Source organism: Acromyrmex echinatior, chromosome 7, assembly GCF_024713525.1.
Source record: "Acromyrmex echinatior isolate Ae372 chromosome 7, ASM2471352v2, whole genome shotgun sequence".
Lineage (NCBI taxonomy): Eukaryota > Metazoa > Arthropoda > Insecta > Hymenoptera > Formicidae > Acromyrmex > Acromyrmex echinatior.
Window position 1 is genome coordinate 4,979,725 of NC_141858.1, and position 24,853 is coordinate 5,004,577.

The 24,853-nt window shown below is 36.0% G+C and overlaps 1 protein-coding gene across 3 annotated transcripts in view; it reads right to left on the minus strand.

Annotated features, from left to right (window-relative positions):
* Positions 1-1,172: 1,172 nt before the first annotated feature.
* LOC105154647 (uncharacterized) overlaps positions 1,173-24,853 on the minus strand; it is a 577,042-nt gene continuing 553,361 nt past the window's right edge. For all 3 annotated transcript variants that reach the window (XM_087408173.1, XM_087408174.1, XM_087408172.1), the window contains exon 12: positions 1,173-2,254. The gene's annotated coding sequence lies outside the window, so the exon portion shown is untranslated. The remainder of the gene's footprint in view (positions 2,255-24,853) is intronic.

Consider the following 24,853-nt stretch of genomic DNA (forward strand, 5'->3'; position numbering starts at 1 on the left):
ATCTTTGATGATCGCATCGTCAATTTCGAGTTTCACACATACAACCGTATGTCAACATGAGATGTACGTTTGAATATAGTGCCGAGATAAGGATACCCATACAATAGCCCTACAATACCCTACAATAAGATTTATACACGTTATCGTGTGAAAGCATTCTCTGCATCAAAGGTAGATTGACTTTAAAGAAAAAAAATGTACAAAAGCAGCCAAATCTTGGATGTAATTGTGTGGCGTTCATGTTCGATGAAATTCGATATGAACTCAACAGTATGGAGATCGATCGCAGCAAAAATGTTGGAATAACTAGTCTTAAGGTTATGCAACATTTTCTAATGAAATCGCATATAGTTTGCATAATGATAGATTTATCGACTCTAGTGAAAAGCCTAATGACAGACGATGGATACTTTAATTTTTGTGTACCGCTCAGCATGTTGTTGGGCTTTTGCGAAAATTACAGACGTGTGATAATTAATGCTCGTTACGAATTGATTTTGATACGAGTATGCAATGGTAATAATTAATAGTGGGAGATCCCCAACAGAACTCCCTCACACATACACACATACACATCGTATACGTATACGCACTAATAGTGAATTAGAATCCCTATACCTGTCCTACTTTCTTGCAATTTCATTGACATATCAATTGTTAAATATTTTTTCCGTGCAAGCTACAAAAAAGACTTCTCTTTCTCGAAGCATTTTGTATTTAAAATGGATCACTTTTTCGGCTCGCGCGCTATCTAATTAGGTTTTCTTCTCTCTTATTTCATGATGATAATATATGAAGTAAAAATCATAATTAGACGTATCAATCTAAATTTACAAGGCGACAGGATTTGCATATACAATGTTAAGACGATAAGATTTGGTGCCTTTTTATTCTAACAAAGTTCTCCTTATCAATTTTTAACTTGATGCGCTAGGCGTCTATTTTTCTACTAGTACATGATTACGAAATAATTGGGAATTATAAATAAAATTTATCACAGTCAGTGCAGTTGGCGCAAACAACATTCTTTTTGTGGTTTTAAGCCGTAGGAACTTTAATTATTTTTGAAGTAGGAATCGCTATTCAGTCTGCTGTGCCGCTATTGCTACTTGAACAATATTTACATATAGTATTTATCATGAGAGAAAAAGAATTGCTGAGTCCTCAGGGCATAACAATCCTATTATGACATCTTTATTTTGCACAGTATTACATTTGTTTTTTACAATAAATTCATAATAAAAATACTTTATAATAAAAATATTTGCGTATGCATCGTCTAGAAAAAAATTAGAAAGTTCAATGCATGTCATTACCTGAGAAAGTTTACAATAAATTTCTGTACCCTATTTATTACAATATAATATAAAAATTATTGTTATCAAAATAGTATTCAAAACGATTACTACGATTATGCTCAACGCTTTGTAATTTATCGTTGTTCACTTATATATTTAATTAAAATAACTTTTTGAATTATAAAAATATTATAAAAAAAATTGCTGATTAATTTAAAATTTTGAAAAAGGTTTGGTATTAAGGAAGTGATTCAGTACATTTTTCAAGCTTATTCTAATCATAACTGCATTTTTAAAAATTAAAATTTATGTTCACTTATATAATGACAAATTCATATTCACTATAAAATTTACATATATTTATATAATCTTGCTTATTATTCTCAATTATATTATTTATTAATTTTTTTATCTTATATTTAAATTGGTTTTGTTTTTTCAGGATAATATCTGTACAATATACCCATTATCGCAAGTTTGAAATCATACATATAGAAAATTTTTAGATTAAAAAATATTTTTTAAACATATAATTATAATTAATTATATACAATTAAGAAAGATTAGTCTGAGATGAAACTGAAATAAGAAAAATATACAATGCGACGTAAATAATTATTTGAGTCTGTTACGATTAAGTAAAAATTTGACGATTTTGAATAATTAATATAAATTGAAAGAAATACATTTACACGCTCACACACTATTCATTCATTAATGCATTCATTGACTCATTGTGATTGTTTCTATTATATCGCAGATTATTAGTATTCAATGTACAATTACAATTAATAAATTGATATTCTTGTGAACGAACGATGATAAATAATACAATAAATTTTCATTGGATTTAATAATTGTGGAAATATGTTTGTAAATATATGAGATATTCAATGTGGAGCCGGAAATTTTCTTCAAAGATGCCATTCGCTTCTTGTTCAGGATAATGATATAATCTGAAATTGTAGAAAGTGTGAAACGTTTTATATAATTCATTCTGTAGTTATTTATTTTAATTAGTTTATATATATATATATATATATATATATATGTATATGCAGGGTGAATATTAATAATTGAACTAGTTTTTTACTATGGGAGATAAATATTTCACTCCCTCTTTCGCGTGGTCTCTTACGCTCTTTCCAGTTGCAGTTAGCAATTCATCTCCTATAATATAAAGCTGGTTCAACCATTAATATTATGTATATATATATATTATATATATATATATATATATATATATATATATACATTCACCAGCAAAAAAACCTGTCATTAAATTTTAGTATAATTTTTTTATATCTTTGTGTAGCGATAGTTTAACGAATTATTTTAGCGAGATAAATCAAAGCTTAAATTAAAGCTTAAACATTTCTTTTCATAACCAAGCAAATTAAATTTGAATTACACAAAATATATCACAAAATGGTGGACTTTAAAAAAAAGTACTTATTTAAACTAATCCATATTTCGAAAATTTATCCAATTTTCGTCGTTACCTAGGATCAACGACGTGGACGTGGCAGGTATTTGATCCCATATGTATATATGTGTGCGTGCATACGTATATATGTGTATATTTAACATTAGATTACCAATCATTTTGCAGTCATTTTGACCGATTCGTAAAGTTTTTCGTCTGTCATTTGTGCGCATTCTTGATTTAGCACAATTTCATTCCATGATTTTTCTTAAACATGTAATATGTTGCATGATATCGTTGGTTCTATCATTAACGTTGTTCGAGATCGGTAATTCGAAAGAAAAGCAAGAATTCTTTCAGTCGACCGACATTAATTGTCATTGAACGCATGCATAAATTGAGCTTGTGATTTCATCTCGAGCATGATCTTAATCCTCATTAAAATCATCGAATTCGTCGTTCTTTGTTCTTTTTAAAAACAATTCGTTACACGCAAACAAGCTGTCGTTACCGGCAACGGACAATCGAAAGTTCTAGAACGATTCAATTTGCGCACGCGAGCGCCGCGCTCTGACGAATACGTCATGCGCTGTCACCAATCCCACGCACGGATTTTCTGCCGCGCATGACTGTTACGTTGAACGTCGCTAGAAAAGAATTCAAAGCGCCAATCAATTCTGTACACCTAATGCCACGTAATAATTACGATTGTGGCAAAACTTTATTGGATTTTTCCCAAAAGGGAAAGCTCAGGCCGAAAGCAATAAATGCTTCGATCTCGCCGTCCTCCTTCTTACTTCCAAAAAGTTCTTAGAGTTCTTAGAGTCATAATCTCGCTTCGTAAAATCGCCGTGCTAACCGTTTAGTGAAATCGCTATAAACCGAATCTTTCGAGAAGTGCCGAGAAAAATCGCCGAGATTTTCCATCACCGCGATTCCAAACTCAATTTGGAAAAGGTGACCGCATTTAATATTCTGTTAATCTGATCTTTAATTAATTATATCTTTTGACTTTGTAACTGAATACATTAAAGAAATTCTTTTGTTAAGTTACAAAGAAACTGAGTTGATTTTACTGTCGTGCATCATATCAACCTTGTGTCGTTCTCTCACTCGAATCTTTCCGCGCGGTGCGCTCTCGCACAAACGTAGAATCGAGAATTTCATATTCTATTTAGAATTACCAGAGCGGTCAATCGGATGCTTTAAATCAATAATATAACAGCAATATACTCGTAAGTTTCACATTGATAGATATTTAAAAAAAAGTCCCTCTGAGTCCATATGCGTGCGTGCGTGCGTGCGTGTGTGCGTGCATGTGTTGCAGATTCTTACAAGAAAAATTCTTGTGAGATCTTTCAAGAAAATTTTCACATATGAATTTCGGACAGGAATATATAAGCTCATATAAGAATACAAGTATATCGCATACGATATCTGTAAGTAAATAAAAAATTATCTTGCGTGAATCTTATATTATATTCATGAATTTTATAAACATGTTACTTGACTCTTACACGCATGTTACAGTTATATGAATCTTGCGCGCAAATAGATCTTGTAAAAATATAACTGTTATTAAGAAAATATTACAAGAATACTATTGAAATTTTGTGTGATTTGTTACTCATATCCCAGTAAATAAAATGGGACAAGCAAAGAATTCGTTGAATGAGATTTAAAAAAATTCATTTTGACTAAAAATTAATTCTTTTTACATAAATTAAATAAAGACTTTTCGATTAAATCAAATTTAATTTAGGAAAGGAGCATAAAAAGCCTACGCCAGTTATTATAGGGAAATTATAATTTATCAATTAAACTAATGATACGTTTTGACCTTTCATTCAGTCATCTTTAGTATATTTTAACAAATTTTTTAACTTCTCTTAATACTTTTTTATTTCATATATTCAATCCAGTTTCTGTTCATTCAATAATTCCATTTCATTTATTGGAATGATCAATACTTTTATTACTTTGAAGCGATTGTTCGGTATTCGCGTTTAAAATTGTAGCATATTATATCCACGATAAACGCATCGCGTTTTACGCTTCTTCACGGAAATCAGTCGACAATTCTTGGACCAATTCATCAAATTTCGAGGTATTTCGGAGAATCGCAGAATGAGGATAGTCGACGCGTTAACGATCGACGATCTCAAGAACATTCTAGAAAATCAGAAAATTCATTCATTTGAAAATCAATAATAGGTTGATTTTATTTATTCTAAAGAAAATTTCGAATTATAACGGACACGCGGTCTATCTTCTTGTATTTGTAAAGCTATACAACACACAATAAAATACAATTATTCTTTGACTATAAAGAGCCTAATTTTAATTGGAAAGAACCGATACAGTGACGAGTGGAGCATCTAGCAACGGAAGGAATTATTCTCTCTATTTCCAACCAATCGTTGCAATTATCCTTGGCGGTATTCTACATTTCTTTTTGGTCTTTTATTCCGGATAAAACGATAACCAACATACTGGAAGTAGACTGCAATCCAGTCAGGGGAGCGTTCGGAGATGAACATCGAGAGCTGGACCGCGGCATGGACCGGGCGGCGGAGTGCGTCTTGGCAGAGGAATGATTTTCGTTCGACGCTGCATTCCGATTCGGAGCATAGCGGTAATACACTGATCAAAGCAATATCGGTGAGTTGTTTCATTTGTCCGTGCCAATCGATATTTTAATTATAATTGTAAGCGATAATTCATGAGCATGCCGATGCAGCTTGCACATTGCAATAGTCTTGCCAAAGTGTATCTAACCGCACGCGTCTTCCTTTCAATTGCGTCCGTATTTCCGGTATTATATCGCGCAAATTGTTAATAAATGTCTCCATACGCATGCATGACGCTTTTATTACCGTGCGCTATCTCTCGAAATGATTGACGAGAAGCAAATGATAGAGTAGGGTTCGAAGAAGCATTTTACAGATTATGCGCGAAATTAGACTACACATCGACTACACAAATACGAACTATCACAAATCGACTATCTCCATTCGGACGCGCGAACATTATCCACGCAAGGTCCGACTAGAGCCGGCACAGAGTTTGCAAATCATGTACGTATGCTTAAATTAAATTTACCGATTTTTTCGGGAAAATATGATGAGTGATTCCCATTTCGATATTTTTATGACGATGATTCACAACTTGTTGGGGAACATTCAAAAGTTTCAATATTCAAGGTCGTTACTAACTGACAAGGCTGATATTATTAAATCTTTCGGAATTTTTGATGCCAATGAAACATTTTGAAAAAGCATTATGAAAATAAGCGAGTAATCATCCAAGCGCACGTTAAACCGATTTTAGACAATGTCCAAAGAAAACGCAGACGACCTGTGGCGATTGACGGATGATGTGTCGACGAACATACGCGCGTTAACGGCATTGGATTGTCATGCCGATAAGTGGGATGCCTTATTAATTTATTTTCTTAATTCGAAACTAAACACGGTTACCTCGCGAGAATTGCATGCATCATTACAGGCTCTAAATTGCCCGCGCTCAAAAAATTTACCGATTTTCTTTTATATCGCGGTCAAATATTGGAGGAATTTAAAAGAAATACAGCATCCTCCGATCGCGTCGACACTCGCTCACAGTTGCGGTTCAGCGACAAGCGCCAAGCGCCAAGAAGGGTAAGTGCAATTATTGTGCTCATCTCGTATATTTTTACAAGGATTTTTTTGGTATTGCCGGTAGACCGGCGGATCGCGGAGATACGTGGGAGAAAACTATGCCTCAATTGCTTCGAATCATGCAGCAGTCAGGTGCCCATCCGGCGATTGCAAAACGTGCATAAGTTAAAACATAATACTTTATTACATATTTCAAAGGATAGGAGGGAAACTGTCAGCGCGGGCGGCGATTATCATACATCGTCCGGCTCAACTGCGATCTCCGACAGCCAGGTGATGATAGTCACGCACAGTGCTGTCAAACGTGACGAGCATATTGCTTTCGACCGCGCTTGTTTATGTGTACGACATATATAATGGTCAGGCGACGTGTCGTGTTTTGTTGAATTCCGGATCATAAGCAAATTTTATTTCGAGCAAATGTATAAAGTCGTTGCAGCTGAAGACACGATCGGTAAATATTTCTATATCTGGAATCGGCAAAGCAGCATCCGTGTCAAATCGAAGCGCGAGTCAAAATATGTTCGTGACTGAATTCGTTCACGATGGAAATCGAATGCATAGTGATCGATCAAATCATCGGGAAAATTCCGGCCGTTTTGAAGGATCGATGCGTTTTTAACTTGCCTTTTGGCATCGAGTTGGCGGACCCTCGATTTAACGTAGCATCGGATATTGATATTAATTGATGCCGAATTATTCTGAGAATTATTGTGCGTGGGTCAGATAAAGGCGAGCTCTGAGCATCCCGTCTTGCAGAAGACGCATCTAGGTTGAATATTGGCCGAGCGCATGGGCACCGGTCTTCTTCGTAGAGTTCAAAAATTCTCGGTAAAAATAAAATCAGAAAAGATAACAAAGAATATTATCGTATTATATGGATAGTACGAATTTATGAGAATTTACGAGAAAATTTAGTACGAGGGCAATAAGTTCTTAGAAAAACATAGTAAAACACATTTTTTTTTGAGCGATTCATTTTTATTTCTCAACATAGTCTCCTTTCAACTCGATATACTTGATCCAATAATTCTCCAACTTTTTCAAGTCATCCGAATAATATAATTTGTCCAACCCTTCAAAATAAGCTCTGTTTCAGCGATAAGCTGCTCTCTGGTGGTGAATCTCTTTTCTCCGAACCATTTCTTCCAAGATTTGGAAATAGGAAATAGTCGCAGGGAGTTAAATCTGGCGAATATGCTGGATAGGGAAGCAATTCGTAGCGGAATTCGTTGAATTTGGCCATCGGTGCCGGGCACAGTCTGGTGCACATGAACCGTGCATTGTCTTGATGGAAGAGACTTTCTTCTTCGCCAAATGGGGATGTTTTTGCTTTAAAATGTTGTTGAAATTGTCCAAAAAGGCTGCGTAGTATCGTTGCTTCGATGGAAGGTAATCGAATTGTACCGCGTGCATCCCAAAAAACTGTCATGATCTTTCCGACCGACTTCACCATCCATGTTTCGTCCACAGTAATGAATCGACGCAGAAATTCATCTGGATTACATTAAAAAATCTTCAAACATTGTTTTGAAATCGTCATATGGTCGCGTTTATGGTCCACAGTGAGCAAACGCGGTACCCATCTTGCCGATACCTTTTTCATATCCAATTGTTCGTGTAAAATTGAAATCACTGTGCCATGTGATATGCCTGTGGCCTCAACAAGTTCGTGCACTTTATCCATGATTTCTGACGTAGCAGCCTCAATTGGACGTCCTGAACGAGATGCATCACAGGTGGATGACCACGTTTAAATTCATTCATCCAATTGTATACAGTCGCAAACGCTGGTGCAGATGTGCTATGAACATTATCCAACTCAGCTTTGATTTCTTTCGGCGTTAAATCTTTCATATGTAGATGTTTGATCACTGCAGGAAATTCGTTTTTTTTTCATTTTGCAAAAAATACAAAGGTTGTTCGCTTTAATCGTCTACAGAAATGAAACCACGCGATGAATTCCGCTCAAAATTTGACAGTAATCAGCTAAAAGATGCTACTTGTCAAAAAGTAATGTGACATGACACTGCGAGTGCCCTCTGACAGATTTTCTAAGAACTTATTGATTTGCCCTCGTATTAACGATTATTTGTTGTTTGTTAAAACAGCATGTTAATTTAATGTACGGCGATTAAAAAAACATAAAAGTGTTGGTCCGGATTTACAATAGGTTTTTAATGCTCAAGTTATAAGAAATGGACAAATTATAGACGATTATTCTCTTCGCATTCGATTATAATTCGTCAAGTTTTTATGGCTTAAAATACCTATCCGGGTTTATAAATTAGAATTGTGTAAATAAAAGTAAGAAGGGCTATGAGTCAAAAAATAATTTATTTCCAACATAAAAGACAATAACAACATACAAATTATATATAAATTAAAATTGTGTGAAACAAAAGCTAGAAAACAAACGACCTTTCGTGTCTTCCTCTTCCCTCTCCCTTTTGAGGACAACAGATTCTTAAGTGAGATTTTCTAATCACTCCAAACTTTCGCCGAATCTGCAAAGTTCTCGGTCCTTGTGACCACACCCCACCTCACCCCACATAAACACTCACACATACACACAATTATTGTCAGAAAACCTAGATATTAGCTTAGTTTTAGTATTAGTAGTTAGTATTATTATTGTTATCACACACACACACACATATATATATATGTATATATAAATGTATACAAATAAATTTAATCAATTAGCTTTTGTAAAAACAATAGGACAGTGATTAACATTTATTTCGGCGCCCTTCCAATTCGTTCCATTTTCCCAAAAATCGTACTTATCCCTAGTCAAAGGAATTAACCTTTTCTTGACCTAAAAAAAGAAGACGGATGCATTGTCACAGATTGGGTAATAGCGTTCCGTATCGGCATTGACCCACATCTAACCCATTAAAGTGCTTCTGACTTGTGGCACGCGCCTTCAGAGCGATAACCACAAGAGTAGAGTCTGTTGTGTTCTTTCCTAGCCCCCTCCATTCCTAATTCCTTATTTTTCAGATAAAGAATCCGGGGGCTTGGACGTAACAAATACAATGTAAAAACAATTATAATCTTTTTCCAATAAGTGTAATTGCAGCAAGTGTTCTCGACAATTGTTAGCCATGTAGTATTGGAAAAGACTGAGCTCAAGAATGTGGGAAGGGGAATCAGAGTACAGTTGGAAGGGGAAGCCAAAAGATGTTAAGAAGGGGAACGAGATTGAAAATATGGGAATAGGATTCAGGAAAGCTTCAGTATCGGTTAGTCTGTTAATTCCTTGCTTCTGTCTTTTTATGTGTATCATCTCCGATATAAGCCTTTTATTACAGTATCGGCAAAAATTATATCACCTTTTAGTTTTTTGAGTATAATTTTTGTCAAAGAGTATCAAATACACTCAAAATTTTACAGTAGATATCTGATAGTAGATGCACTTTGTACATGAATGTGTGTAATGAAATTTGACAATGTTACGCCATGATTTTTGAATTTTTTATTGATTTTGGCAAAATCGCATTTTTGTGCTTTCTTTGTTTTTCATGTCGCAGTCATTGTTCTTACGGTCTTAACCTAATTTTGGCAGTAAATTTAGTTTCATATTATGGCAAACCCGTGGTGTTCGAGATATAGCAGAATGCTATCATAGAAGGCCGCAAACAAGGACGAACGCACGAAGAACTTACACAACAGTTTGGCATTTCTAAATCGACGGTAATCAAATTGCTGAAGCGTTGGAAGGCCCAGGGAGATTATGTCAAGAAGAAGAAAACCGGGCGATCGCGTTATACTTCTTCTGTCATTGATCGCAACATATCCTTCGCATATTCCGCAACAATCCACGTTTCATGGCATCAGATATTGCCAAAGAAATATTAATTTCTGGTGAGTCTGGTCCAACTATACGGACCATATGTTATCGTCTGCAGGTCGCAGGATTATATGGACGATGACCTGTAAAGAAGCCATTTATTTCCGCCAAAAACCGGAAGGTGCCAGTGGAATGGGCGAAAACTCATCTTAATTGAACACCTCAGTAGTCCTCTGTCGTCTGCGACGAAAGTAAGTTTTTATTATTTGGTACTGACGGAATAATATGGATTCGTCGTCCTAAAAGCAAGCGCTTCGATCCCAAGAACCAACTTTCTACAATGAAACACGGAGGTGATTTGGTCATGGTGTGGGGTGCTTTCTCTGCAAAGGGAATAGGTCTCTTCATAGGATCGACGATAAAATGGATCAAAAAGTATACATAGACATCCTCAAGAATGTGATACCGTACGCAAAGCGTTTCCTTGGTCGTGGCTTTATATATCAGCAAGACAATGATCCAAAGCATCGTGCGGCTAAAGTGCGGAAGTGGTTTCGACAGCATCGAGTAACTTTTCTAGAGTGGCCAAGCCAATCGCGCGACCTAAATATCATCGAACCATTATGGGATGAACTCCAGAGACGTTTAGTCAATAAGTGAATTACAAATACGGCCGAAAAATTCGTCCAATTGGAGGAAGAGTAGAAGAAGATCTCTCAATCGACAATTGACGCACTTATCGATTCCATGCCCAGACGCTGCCAAGCTGTAATCGATTCCAAGGATTTTGCTACAAAATATTAGAATTGTACAATCTAAATTATGAATTTTTTGTTCGTTTTGAAGAAATTTATTTTCGTTATGATAATTAAAAATTTATTATGAAATTTGACATATTTTAGAGATTTTAAATAAAATTAATTTTTTACAAGTTGTTTTTATTATTTGATGAAAAATTATTTGTTCAGTAAACTACATCTATTATTAAAACATATTACAATTTGATAGAGATCTGTACAGTTTAAAAAAAATTATGCTTAAAAAACCAAAAGGTGATATAATTTTTGTACTGTATATGAAGGTTCGTAATCTAACACACTTATATTTTTCCAGAATTATATAATTTTATTTATTTTCAAAGTATTTAAGGAAGGCGCATAATTTGACATGTACCGTTTGGATACGAGCTACTCATTGCGGCCGGTTCCTAAAAGTTTTCCTCTGTATAAGAGCTGTGAGTGGCTCGTGTCTAATTGTGCTGTATTCAAACGAGACTCATCCGAATTTAAGAGTGAAGGTAACTAAAAACAAATGAATATGGATATATCATATCTGAGAATTTGTTATATTAAATATTATTTTTAAAATTAATAGTATTAATAACACATATTCTTTAAAATAATTTTTTAGCAAAACGGAACAACAGTATTATATCTTTACTATAACATAATGTATTACATTGTTTTGATTTCATAAAGATTATTATTGTAATTACTATTGTAATTACTATTTTGTAATTAAATCTACTCAATCTAATAGAAAATGTAATAAACTCAAAATCTAAATAACTTTTTATATAAAGGAAGTTAAGTAAATAAACTATACTTAGTTAGATAACGCTAAATAAATAGCATAAAATATTATCTCTGCTTTGGTCTCTTTTAACTAAGAATCTGAACCAAAATTACATTCCAGAAAGTAATTTCAGATCAGTTAATGATCCAAGGCTATTCAATTCGGCTTTTCAATTGTCGGTTCCAATCTTTTTAGCGATGACGGTGACCATTATAACTAGATACAGGGTCCATTATGAAAGTAATGCGCATGATTTTATTGTGACGCGAATATCCATCGCAGCGGGGTAAAATGGGTCGGGAAATGTGGTGGGAGGTCTGCCCTTCCAAGGCAGCCGGTCGCCAGTTTGCTCCGAGCAGTCTGAGTGGAAAGACGTGCCTCCGCGTGAAGTGTGTTTTTCGACTTTGTAACACGGCGCGATGGAGCGTTCGCTTGAACAGCGATACGCCATCAAGTTTTGTGTGCGACTTGGAAAGAATGCAACCGAAACATTCCAGATGCTTCAAGAGGCCTTCAAGGACGACTGCATTTCAAGGTCACAGTCCGGGAGGTGGCACAAGGCGTTCAAGGAGGGCCGGGAGGAGGTCGCCGACGAACCCCGTTCTGGACGCCCAACAACGGCCAGAACCGACGAAAACGTGAATCGTGTGTGCGAAGTTTTGCGTTCCGACCGTCGATTGAGTATCCAGTACATCGCTGACACCCTAAACATGTCCACATTTGCGGTACATGGGATAGTGACGGAGAATCTGACATTAAGGACGCGATCAAGCTTCACCATGACAATGCCCCCAGCCACACGGCCTTCATCGTTGCCAACTACTTGGCCCGGAGCAACACCCCGGTGGTCCCCCAGCCCCCTTACAGTCCTGACTTGGCTCCGTGCGACTTTTTTTTGTTTCCCCGTCTGAAGAGAGAGCTGAAAGGAAAGCATTGGGAATCCGTGGAAAACATCCAAAAGCATGTTACAACGTTCCTAAGAGACATTCCCGTCGAGGAGTTTCAGCGTGCCTTCCAGGCGTGGCAGACACGTCTCCGCAAGTGTATTGATTCAGGGGGAGAGTATTTTGAAGAATTTTGAGCATTTGTACCGCTACGATCAATAAATCTATTTTTCCCAGAAAATGCGCATTACTTTTATAATGGACCATGTAATTACTTGAAACTGGAAGCGAAAAGAATCTGAAATTCAAACAGTTCTGGAAACCGTTATGATAAAAAAACTAGAACTGAAAGTTGAATTTAGTCTTGAAACCGTTATTGAAACCGAAATTTTTCGACCTGGATGAGAATCTTAATTAATTTTCATCCATTAATTTTCTATTCCATCTTCAAAATTGTAGTCAGATTCATCTTTGAAGTCATAATCTTCTTCATCTTCAGCATATTCAGCTTCTAACTCTTCTGCCTGAAGACCAAATTCCTTGTCATCCCACGGAGTAATAATTCTTTTTTGTTTTTTCCTCCTTTTTTTCGATAATTCCAATTTCAAATTAAATGAAACGTATGTCAGTTTCCCGACTCTTTCAGTCGTCAAACGATCTTTTATTGGTGTGCACGTATCTATTATAACTCCTTTCTGTTGCAGCACTAGTTGTTGGCATACTGAGAATATTAATTGCAATCGAACATAATTTTGGATTAGAATTGTTGGTTTTTCATCAAGTAATGGCTGGTAATATTTTTTTATGGTTTTTATAACAAAGGGTTCACCAAAAGATCCTTCTTTCTGTACGTAATAAGCTAGGTCAGTTATTACTTGCGTTACACTCTCGCTATCTTTCTCATACAAATAATTTGTTCAATCATGGATTATTTGCATTCCTGAACTCCTTTGTGTTCGAATTAAGTGTTCATCATTCATTGTATTTTGGATCTAAGATATTGGCAGCAAAGTGAAATGGCTGCAAATGACTTCACTTCTACTTGTTATCTTCATTTTAAAATCTGTACATTTATCAATCGATAATAGAGTCATCGAGTAATTTATCATAACAAATCTGTATCTTATTCCAAGCTCTTAGAACTGAGCTTACTCAGTCCAACAATTAGCTTCTAAAATGGTAATCCATTTAACAATTAGAGCCAGGATTTTATGAAGACTTAGAAGGCCACACCAAAAAACTCTCGCTTAAAATATCATTTTTAACTTTGCTTTTCAAAACTACATCATCCGAAATAACCAATATTTTTAAAGCTTTTTTGTTGTAAGACAAATTCTCTGAGCCAAAGGTTATGGATCTTGATTTTTCCAGGTAATTTCAATAATATAACTTTCTGTTTTCTTTCTTTCTGGATTTCAGTAAATTTTGCTTTGATGAAATGAGGTGAACTTCTTTCAATTTCATTTGTTGAAGATTGAACATCTTTAAATATCTCAAAATGGATTATAATAATCGCTAATAAATTCAAACAGTGTGCTTCGTAGCTGTATATATAAATATGTGGAGGAATAAATATTTGAGCTGCACAATTCTTCGAGCTTTGATCATATTTGATACACTATCAGTAACAATTACCAGAACTTTTTCTGTGCTAATTTCTTCGATTACTTCTAAAATAATCTCTGTTATATATTCTCCAGTATGAGATTTTCCTTTAATATCCGTAGTTTTATATAAAGTTTCTGGAATAGTTACAACAAAATTAACAATCGATTTGTTTCTATAAAAAAATAAATCATTGCTAAAACATACTTGTGTTATTTCTTAAATTGTTAATTATTACTTTTTGAGACTAGTTCGTTTTGAATTATAATGGATATTTACATTTTCTATCAATATTATTTAATATATAGAGTATTTATTTTATTTCTTGAAATTTTTTATTTTTTTCTTCAAATTTTATGTTCGATTTTATTTCAATAATTATTAAAATCATAATTACAATCTGTTACTCCAATCATTATATTGGATATCAATGACACTTGATTTTACAATAGCTTCATTCACTCCTAATTGAATTCTTGTATGCTCTTTGTTTAAAAGAGGAGTATTAATCTTATAAGTTGATGAAGGTTTCTAAGAAGGTCGCAGCTCTTTAAGGAACACTATACAATATTGATTGTCAAGTATTGAAAACGTACAATTTGATGAATAATTGCTCTTGATAGTTTTTCATCTAGCTTTTCCTATATAAGATAAATCAATTGTATTTATATATTGTAATAAAATAAAGTTATAAAATTATATTAAGTTATAAAATTAATAATATTTAATATAAAAATTAGTACAGTAAGAGTTGGTTTATAACAGCCGTAAGCTGTAAGAATTGATCAATCATGGTCGAATGGGAGAGGAATACTCGATTATGAATCAATTTTTATAGTTTGCGGCTTTCTTAAGGCTTATTACAGTTTCCTAAGATTTATTACACCTATGTAGATCTAGGCTTAGACTCATTGAATACATATACTTGACGTACTTGTTCATCTGGAGTTATAGAGTCAAAGTATTTTTTTGAAAACAGTTTTGATGTATGTTGTGTACTATTTTTCCCTTTCTATAGAGTATTTTCAACGTGAGAATTTTTAACTATAGATGGCAAAACATTAGCTACAGTGACTGCTTCAGTTGTGTACAACGACTATGAAGCTATCGCTATCGGATTCATCTTCTGATGTGTCATCTTAAAAATAAAAAAATAGAATATATATTTTCTCTAAAATTTTAACTTTAGTAAAAAAAATTTTGTATGACAGAAATATATTTAAATTTATCATTTTCTAGAAAATTATTATGATAGTTATACGAATGCATGTCATATACTTTTTATTATGTATAAGTAATATCAAATTTCAATAGAAATTATATCAAATTTATGTATAATAAATTATAAATTTTCTTTAAATTATATGAAAATTTGATAATACCGTGCATATGTTTAATCTAATCTGAGAAAGACAAAAAGTAATAAAAATTATCATTTGAATCGTTATCAGCTTTGGATAAATTCCGATTCGTTTGTTGTCTTTGTTAATTCTTTCTTTCTTTAACAATTCTTTTACTATTTGTAGACACTTTAAGCATTTTTTTTCGAAATGTTTTCTTTGGCGATTGGCATTAGTTATGTAAAGTTCTCCACAATAATTACATTTGTAAGAAATGTGTTTATTGTCATCTTCTACTCTTTTAAAAAATTTCCATACAATGATTTTTGGTCTTGGCATTTTGAATACCTTCTAGTACTATTCGGATCACGTATTCAATTCACGTATCGAATAACAAGTTGTCTCTGATTATAGGCTTTGGAAGCTTTCCATCAAGATTTTTAGGCGACACAGTGTCAGACATGGGTGCTTTCCAAAGATTAGCCACGACTCACGGCACGATTGGACACAGCAGCTTAGGGAGCTTTCCGTCGTTGCAACCTTGTTGTTCGTCAATGTTAAACAAAGATGAAATGATCCTGTGTCACACAATGTCGCTTGTTGGAAAGCTCCCTCTTTAATGCGCACTGAGTGCTGTAAAGTGCAATGTAAGAAACGATGTCAACATAAGAAAAATCTGCAGAATATAGGGACTTGAATAGCACAATATTGCAGAATTTACTATAAAGGAGAGAACTGAGCGCAGTATGTAATATTCCCACGAATTTTATCACCTTATCAAGTATTACCAACTACTAATCATCAAATTCACGATTATTAATTCTAACATTTAACATGTGTGCATTAAAACAATTTGAAAACGTAAAATTATTTTTATTATTTCATGCAAATTATAAATTTTCATAAAATCTCGGAAAAATAATGGATCGGAAAAATACTGATAATTTATCGAAATCTTCTCATCCTTCCTGACGTAATATACGAGGGCAAATCAATGAGTTCTTAGAAAATCTGTCAGAGGGCACTCGCAGTGTTATGTCACATTACTTTTTAACAGGTAGCATCTTTCAACTGATTACTGTCAAATTTTGAGCGGAATTCATCGCGTGGTTTCATTTCTGTAGACGATTAAAGCGAACAACCTTTGTATTTTTTGCAAAATGAAAAAAAAAACGAATTTCCTGCAGTGATTAAACATCTACATATGAAAGATTTAATGCTGAAAGAAATCAAAGCCGAATTGGATAATGTTCATAGCACATCTGCACCAGCGTTTGCGACTATAGATAATTGGATGAATAAATTTAAACGTGGTCATACATTCACATGTGATGCTCCTCGTTCGGGATGTTTAATTGAGGCTGCTACGTCAGAAATCATCGATAAAGTCCATGATATTGTTTTGACTGATTGAGGAATGAAAGTGTGCGAGCTTGTTGAGGCCACAGGCATATCACATGTCACAGTGATTTCAATTTTGCACGAACAATTGGATATGAAAAAGCTATCGGCAAGATGGATACCGCGTTTGCTCACTGTGGACCATAAGCGCGACCGTGACGATTTCAAAACAATGTTTGGAGATGTTTTAACATAATCCAGATGAATTTCTGCGTCGATTCATTACTGTGGATGAAACATGGATTCATTACTTCACTCAAAACGAAGGAACAGTCAAAACAATGGACTTCATCGAGTGAACCAGCTCCAAAGAAAGCGAAGACCGTGAAGTCGGCCGGAAAGATGATGACAGTTTTTTGGGATGCACGCGGTATAATTCATATCGATTATCTTCCGTTGAAGCAAACGATCAATGGCGATTACGACGCAGCCTTATTGGACCGTTTCAATAACATTTTAAAGAAAAAACGTACCCATTTAGCAAAGAAGAAAGTGCTCTTCCATCAAGATAATGCACGGTTCACACGTGCCCGGCACCGATGGCCAAATTCAACGAATTCCGCTACGAATTGCTTCCTCATCCAGCATATTCGCCAGATTTAGCTCCCTGCGACTATTTCCTGTTTCCAAATCTGAAGAAATGATTCGGAGGAAAGAGATTTACCACTAGAGAGCAGCTTATCGCTGAGAGGCTTATTTTGAAGGGTTGGACAAATCATATTATTCAGACGACTTGAAAAAGTCGTGGAATCGTTGGATCAAGTGTATCGAGCTGAAAGGAGACTATGTTGAGAAATAAAAATGAATCCATCAAAAAAAATTTGTTTTACTATGTTTTTCTAAAAACTTATTGACTTGCTCTCTTACCACCTTCGGAACTCGAGTTCTTCGCATCTGATAAAAGAGTTGCGCGCTCTCCACGCATTTGTCAGTTACTCGCAATTGCACGAGGGGGTCAATCGCTTCTGGTAAATGAAGGAATTAACCACCTCGAATAGCTATACGAGTAGGCATGCGAAAACCATTTCTCAGATAACGTATCGATAGACGAGTATGGTAGATACATTGTGAAATTATCAATTAAGGAGGATGTATTTCGCCAACTCGGCTGATTCATGTGCGATGGCGATGAAACATTTTTGCAGTCTTGAAAGATGTCTTGGCCGCAACTCGCATTTGAACCATTTATATTCTCTATTTATACAGTGAGTATATAATATTGAAACATGAGCTTTGTGCCGACGTGTGTTCTCGACGGCGAGGCTGTTTATTTATCACGATGGGATATTTAAGGGAACCGATCACAACGCCAAATTACGGGTAGTTTTCGATACGTCGGGCAAAACCCGCACCGACGTCTCTTTAAATGATGCGTTGATAACGGATCCGACAATTCAACAGGATTTGGATTCTCAATTTTAATGTGTTTTCATATATTCGCTTACGTATTCACGGCTGATACAATAAAAATATATCGTCAGGGTGCATGAGTCGCAGACGCATTTGCAGAGAATTTTGTGGCGCTCTAATTCGGACACTCCGATTGATACATACGAGTTACTTACGATTACGTACACGACGAGCTCGGCGCTCTTTCTTGCGATTAGATGTTTTCAGCATTTGGCGCAGAGGTATGCCTCCTTATCCTTTGGGATCGAAATGCGTGTTGCGCGATTTTTACGTGGATGATTTACTCACGGGAGTCGATACACTGGTTGAGACGAACTGCGTTCACGATGAAGTTGTAGAGTTATTGCGACGCGAGAGTTTTGAATTGAGCAAGTGCTTGTGAATTGATCAAATTGCTGGGAACTGCTGCCGGATAGTGAACGAATGCATGAACGTGATGCATGAATAAATGCAGAAATAATCTTGAATAAGGAGTCTGGATCTAGGGTTCTGAACATCATTTGGGATCTTTTCGGCGACAGTTTCCGGTTTGCATATGCTTGAATCATCAGCCAGTTGTATAACAAGACGGACCATATCAGAGATCGCGAGTATTTTCGATCCGTTGAGGTTGTTGGAGCCATTGACCGTGATAGCGAAGCATTTTGAAAGATACGTGGCACTCTCAACTCGGTTGGGATGAGTCGTTGTCACAGAGTATCTATTTATACTCGATGGTTAATCTTAAAGATGCAATTATCGACACCTTAATGAATTGCGCGTGCAGCGTTTCGTGAGCTTCGGGTGCGACGTGTGTGGCGTCCAGTTGCATAGTTTCTGCGATGCGAGTAAGCGCGCGTACGGCGCGTGCGTCTACATGAGATTTCACGATTCCGATCAATATCGCGTGAATATTATATCGGTGAATCTCTTAATTTTCAAATCACGGATTGCTCCGATCAGAGCTATTTCTTTGTTGATTGGAATTGAGTGTCTTGTTATTGACTAAATTGATTGACAAAATTCGATCGATCAACCTGATCGACTCAGAGCTTTTTTTGTGGACGGATTCCATCACCTTACAATGGATTTTGTTGCCATCGCGCAAATGGAACGCTTTCTTGGCTAACCGAGTCTGTGAAATACAGCGATTGACAGAAAGCTCGAATTGGCGTCACATATCGTTGGCGGATAATCCGGCGGATATGTTGTCACGCATCGATTTATCGGCATTGCTTGGCTTGTCCATATGATGGAATGGGCCTGACTTTCTTTAACTCACTGAGGAACATTGGCCTGCAAAGAGGGGGTATCGAGTTGGCGGTTGAATTGCCGGAACAAAGGAAAGTCGGCGTCGGTGGAGCAGTTAATTGTATCGATCTTATTAAACAAGTTTGGACAAGGCATTACGTTACTTACTACAGAAGATTCGTACGGCCGCGCCGAGTCAAGTCGCGGGAATTGTTTGTTTCCCATCATGAGATGACAACCGTTTTGCGAATTCAGAAGCGTCCAACACGAAGTATTCGCTGGAGGAATTTAAAACTGTTGAGGGAGGCTCGAGGCGTTGTCGGGACATATCGAGCTGTGTCTTATCGTTAACGCCGTTCTTAGACAAGGAAGGTATTATCAAAGTAGGGGGCCAAATATAAATAGGCAACTCAGAACTGCCGTATGATGCGCAGCACCCGGTGCTATTGCTGAGTAATCACCGTCTTACTACACTCATTGTGCGTAGGGAGCATATCAGAGGTTTGCATTCGGGGCTGAAGGCTACGATGCGACGTTTTTGACCTTTGTCGGCACGTTCGACAGTGTGTAAGATTATACACAGTGCGACAAATATATTCCCGGACACGAACCACATCTCAGCAACTAGTGGCGACATCTGTACGTTCAAACATGCATTTTAAAGGTTGAACATTTTGCTATCATCTGTCAAAATTTCATTCATTTTGATTGACATATAACGAAGATATGACAGTTCATGTTAAACAAGATTTTGGTCGAAGTAGAAATTTTAATATGGAATAAAGAGCAGTGATTAAATTTAACGCAAAACTTGATAAAAGTGTATCAGAAACATTCCGATCGATGCAACAAGTTTACGGTAGTCAATGTCTAGGTCGTACAGCTGTTTTTGAGTGGCATAAGCGTTTTTTGGAAGGCAGAGAGACCCTTGAAGATGACAAAAAATCAGGACGGCCAATTTTGGTTCGAATACCCGACATGATCGAAAAAGTACGTGATTTTGTTGCAAACGATCGCAATGCATCATTAAAAATGATGGAGGAGGCTTTAAATATCAGTAGAGAAACGATTCGAACCATATTACATGAAGATTTGGGTAAAACGAAGGTTTGTGCGAAGTTTGTTCCACACATATTAAGAAGCGATCAAAAATCAGCGAGAATCAATTATTCCAGAGACATCGTTGCAGCAAATAAGCCGCAGAAAATAATCCAAACTTCCTAAAATCAATTGTTACGGGTGATGAAACATGGTGCTTTCAATATGATCCAGAAACTAAGCGTCAAAGTGCGGAATGGAAGTCAAAAAATTCACCACAAGCAAAAAAAGTACGAAAAGTTCCATCAAAAATCAAGACAATGCTCATCACATTCTTTGATAGCAAAGGTATTATCCACAAAGAGTTTGTTCCAACTGACCAAACAATTACTGGGTGCATATTATTTTGAAGTTTTAAAGCGATTGATGGGCAGAATTCATCGTATTCGCCCCGAATATCGTGATCCAAAAAATTGGTCTTTGCATGATAATGCACCGAGTCACACTTCATTGATTGTCCGTCAATGTTTGGCTCGAAATCGTGTCTCTGTGTTAAATCATCCACCCTATTTACCTGATTTGACCCCTGCGACTTCTCATTATTCCCAAAATTGAAATTGAAATTGAAAGGACGCTTTTTTGATGACATTCCGACCATCCAATCAGCTTCTACACAGGCACTAGAGGCAATTCCTCAAACTGAGCTAGAACATGCATTTGAATCACTATTGAATCGCTGTAACAAGTGTATTGAAGTTAGAGAAGAATATTTTAAATAATAAAACCAAAAAATATGCATATTGTTGTTTCAATTATGATTTTCAGGCCCTGTCCGGGAACATATTTGTCGCACTGTGTATTAGGGGTTTGTATTAAAAGCCACTGTTTTTTCTTTATATTTGAGCACTTATTTCAATAACAAAATATATGAATACCTCAATCAAAGTATTTTCCCTCGGAAGCTATGACTTTTTGCCACTTTTCAGGCAGAAGTTGAATTCCACGACGAAAGAATAGTCTGTCTTTTGAGTCAATCCATTCAGCAACCCAATTTTCGACTTCGCTATAATTATGGAAGTGTGTATCTTCTAGAGCATGTTGCATCGATCGGAACAGATGATAATCGCTTGGTGCTAAGTCCGGAGAATACGCTGGGTGCGGGAGAACCTCCCATTCGAGATCTATCAGTGTTTGTTTCACGGCTATAGCAACATGCGGCCGAGCGTTATCATGGAGTAAAATCACTTTTCGATGATTTGATGCAATTGATGGTCGTTTTTGCATCAAATTATCATTCAAACGTTCCAATTGTTGTTGATAACGCTCGGTGGTGATTGTTTCGTTCGGTTTAAGCAGCTCATAATACACGACACCTTCCATATCCCATCAAATACAGAGCATTGCTTTGTGATCGTGGATATTTCGCTTTGGAGTCGATATTGATGGTTGGCCAGGATCAACCCATGATTCTTTGCGTTTTGGGTTGTTGAAAAAGATCCATTTTTCAACGCCGGTCACGATACGCCACAAGAAACTCTTCTTGTTATGCTTTGCAAGCAAAGAAATTGAGATGTTTAAACGGTTGGCAATGGCATTTTCGGTCAATTCATGTGGCTGCCATTTTCCTTCTTTCTGAATCTTTCCCATAGCTTGTAAACGTCGAAAAATAGTTGATTTATCGACTTTCAGTTGTTGAGACAATTCTTTGAGTGTTTGAGCTGGATTTTCTTCCAATAGAGCTTGCAGTTGTTCATCTTCGAATTTTTTCGGTTGACCTGTTCGTTGTTTGTCGTGAACGTCACAATCACCACTTTTGAATCGTCGAAACCAGTCTCTACATACTGTTTCCGATGGAGCAGATTCACCATAAATTTCCGCAATCGATGAGTTTCAGCTGCACTTTTTTTCAAATCAAAATAGTGTAAAAGTACACATCGGAAAAACAACTTATCACGTTCCATTTTAATTTAGTTATAGAAAAGCACATATGTAAAAGTTAAACAAGGATGACTGAATTTTAGTAGGAAATGTTCACATTTAAAAATGATATAAGTAGCAGATGTCTCTGACCATAGCATACGCAGTTACTGCCATCTAAACGTGAACAGTGGCTTTTAATGCAAACCCCTAATATATTGTTATGTAACATGTTTCAAATGTAAGCCAACTGCATCGCGTGCTTTGATAGCTGATTTGAGCCTAAGAGCGTAACTGTTTCGAGACCCTTCACACATACATGGGCATGAATTATGCAAGGCCACAGTGTTGAATGAATGCAAGAGGCACAACGCGAGGATGCATGACGCTTAGATTTCAATTTTTATATGTTTTGCGATCAAGGCCATACACTTGGAAATTGTGAGTGATCTTACCTCGGATGTATTTCTTGGTGTTTTTAGGCGATTTATTTTATGAAGAGGCAAGCCTGCACATACCTATGTACTCGGATAATGGCACCACATTTGTCGGCGCGAACAAATATATTAAAGAATTATATCAATTAATCAATGATGAGCAATCACAAATAGCGATAAGCAATTTTATGCGTACTAACGAGATAATTTGGAATTTTATTTCGCCTCATGTTCCGCATTTCGGCAGTCTATGAGAGGCGACGGTAAAGCCAACGAAATTTCACATGTGCCATATAGTACTGTAAATTTTAGATTCGAGAAAATACAAATTGTGTTGTGCGAGATCGAGGCAGTTTTAAATTCGCAACCGCTTACGCCACTGAGTGCGGATTCAAATGATCTTTTTTGTGTGACGGGTCATTTCTTAACACAGCACTAAACAGCTTATCAGTTTCAGATCTCACTGAGGAAACCATATTCATATCCATTCCAAATAACATCCAATGTTTATTACAACTTGGTAATAATTTCTCCATGCCTGTAATCAATAGACATTATCTTATCTCGGAGTTAATAAAAAATATTGAATACAATCTCCAAAAATTACCGGGGCTTTCGTAATTGTTATAGGAACAAAATTATTCCGTTATTCACAATAATTTGTCGTTGCTGAATAAACGGAAATCTCTAGTTGATTTCTTTAAGAAAATCAAACAAATAGTCTCACAATTTTTAAAAAGCAATAAAAATATAATGTTATGAAGGCTGATAAGGGTAATATTATAGTAGCTTTAGATATCAATACATGGATAAAATGAAAGAATTATTTTATGATACTAATACATATCGATTATCAAATAATCTCCCGTTAGAATGATCACGAATGGATTAAAAAATATAATAATAAGATGGAAAGATGCTGAGTTCATATCCACTGCTATGTATAGATTTCTTAATTGTACGGAGTACAATTAAGAATATATAGATAGTTATATCGATAGTTCAATACCGAGAGCATATGGTACTCCTAAGGTCCACAAGATCGATTGTCCTCTTAGAATTATAGTCTCATCAATAAATAACCTGTTACATAAATTTGCCACACATTTACATAAAATAATATTAGGTGTACAACTTTGCTTCCGCCGTTTTTTTCCGAAATTCGAGGCTTTATTGTAAAAACTGGTTATACATTTATGATTCAAAATATTGTCCATCACTGGTCACTACTTTCTCCCATCTTTCGGGCAACGTACGAATCCCGCGGAAAAACTAGTCATCTTTTGAGGCGATCCACGAATCGATTCAATTTTTTATTTCTTCATAAGACCGAAAGTGCTGGTCGTGTGCCATTGATCGAAACAAGTGATAGTCAGAGGGAGCAACGTCTGGAGAATACGGCGAGTGGGGTAGGACTTCCCATTTCAACGTTTCCAAGTATGTCTTGACCACTTTCGCAACATGGGGTCGAGCATTATCATGCAAAATCACTTTATCGTGTCTCTCGTTGTATTGCGACCGTTTGTCTTTCAATGCTCGGCTCAAATGCATCAATTGCGTTTGATACCGATCGCCTGTGATTGTTTCAGTCGGTTTTAACAGCTCATAATACACTACGCCGAGCTGGTCCCACCAAATACAGAGCATGACCTTGGAGCTGTGAATATTCGGTTTGGCCGTCGACGTGGAAGCTTGTGGTGGCCGGGAATTCCCCATGATTTTCTGCGCTTGGGATTATCGTAATGAACCCATTTTTCGTCCCCAGTCACAATGCGATGCAGAAAGCCCTTCCTTCTTTCAAGCAGCTGTTCACAAGCAAACAAACGCCGTTCAACAT